Raw genomic sequence first — 2184 nt, forward strand, 5'->3', positions numbered from 1 at the left:
TAGTAAATTAGTAAAAATTAGCTTTTAAAAAGGTGAACTACGTACTTAAGATTTTTTCCCCTTTGATTTGAATTCTGTTGTTTTCCTTTTCTGATTCTAATCATAGTTAGTTAAGTGTTAAGCCATTTTTGAGCACCAGTTTTATGCCCAGCTTAGTGACAGATGCTATGATAATGATATCATATATACAGAGAGTATATATGTAGCATGATGATAATAGGTATAGTTTATTGAGCATTTACTATGTACCAGATATCGTTTTGGGTCCTCTACATACTTTATCGTATTTAAACTTTAAAACAGCTCTGCAAGGCAGATAACATCCCATTTACAAGAACTGACTTACCCAAAGTCAAACAACTAATAAGTGACAGCACTGGAATTTCAAACCCAGATTGTCTGCATCTATGCTCATTCCAGTGTGTCAAGATGCCTCTCATTCCCTCCCATACAGCACTAATTTTAACTTACTAATTAATTAACAAATATGTTTTAAGTATTCAGTTAGTTTAGGCTTTCCAAAGACAGCAAATGGAAAGGTGGTATAGGAAGGGTTTGGCAGAAGGGTAAAATGCCCCCTATCCTGGAGTAATCAGAGACCTTCCTACAGTAAATGGAATTGGTGTTGACTCTTTGAGAATGGACAGAATATGACCAGGTGGAGCAGAAGCAAGAAGAACTACAGTCCTGCAGCCTGTGGAACAAAAACCACACTATGTACCAGATGAAGGAACAAGATAAAACCCCAGAAAAACAACTAAATGAACTGGAGATAGGCAACCTTCCAAAAAAAGAATTCAGAATAATGATAGTTAAGATGATCCAGGACCTCGGAAAAAGAATGGAGGCAAAGATTGAGAAGATGCAAGAAATGTTTAACAAAGACCTAGAAGAATTAAATAAGAGATGAACAATACAATAACTGAAATGAAAAATACACTAGAAGGAATCAATAGCAGAATAACTGAGGCAGAAGAACAGATAAATGACCTGGAAGACAGAATGGTGGAATTCACTGCTGAGGAACAGAATAAAGTGAAGACAGCCTAAGAGACCTCTGGGACAACATTAAACACAACATTCGCATTATAGGGGTCTCAGAAGGAGGAGAGAGAGAGAAAGGACCCAAGAAAATATTTGAAGAGATTATAGCCAAAAACTTCCCTAACGTAAGACAGGAAATAGCCACCCAAGTCCAGGAAGTACACAGAGTCCCATACATGATAAACCCAAGGAGAAACACACCGAGAACCAACAAATGCTAAAGGAACTTCTCTATGTGGAAAACACAAGAGAAGAAAAGGAGCTACAAAAACGAACCCAAAACAGTTAAGAAAATGGTAATAGGAACATACATATTGATAATTATCTCAAATGTGAATGGATTAAATACTCCAACCAAAAGATACAGGCTTGCTGAATGGATACAAAAACAAGACCCATAAATATATGCTGTCTACAAGAGACCCAATTCACACCTAGGGACACATACAGACTGAAAGTGAGGGGATGGAAAAAGATACCCCATGCAAATGGAAATCAAAAGAAAGCTGGAGTAGCAATACTCATATCAGATAAAATAGACATTAAAATAAAGAATGTTACAAGAGACAAGGAAGGACACTACATAATGATCAAGGGATCAATCCAAGAAGAAGATATAACAATTATATATGCACCCAACATAGGAGCACCTCAATACATAAGGCAACAGCTATAAAAGAGGAAATTGACAGTAACACGATAATAGTGGGGGACTTTAACACCTCACTTACACCAATGCACAGATCATCCAGACAGAAAATTAATAAGGAAACACAAGCTTTAAATGACACAATAGACCAGATAGATTTAATTATATTTATAGGACATTCCATCCAAAAAGAGCAGAGTACACTTTCTTCTCAAGTGCACAAGGAACATTCTCCAGGATAGATCACATCTTGAGTCACAAATCAAGCCTCAGTAAATTTAAGAACATTGAAATCATATCAAGCATCTTTTCTGACCACAATGCTTTGAGATTAGAAATCACTTACAGGGGGAAAAAACGTAAAAAACACAAACACATGGAGGCTAAACAATACGTTACTAAATAACCAAGAGATCACTGAAGAAATCAAAGAGGAAATCAGAAACTACCTAGAGACAAATGACAATGAAAACATGATGATCCAAAACCTA

This window comes from Neophocaena asiaeorientalis, unplaced genomic scaffold, assembly GCF_003031525.2.
Source record: "Neophocaena asiaeorientalis asiaeorientalis breed wild unplaced genomic scaffold, Neophocaena_asiaeorientalis_V1.1 scaffold1302, whole genome shotgun sequence".
In the NCBI taxonomy this organism is placed as follows: domain Eukaryota; kingdom Metazoa; phylum Chordata; class Mammalia; order Artiodactyla; family Phocoenidae; genus Neophocaena; species Neophocaena asiaeorientalis.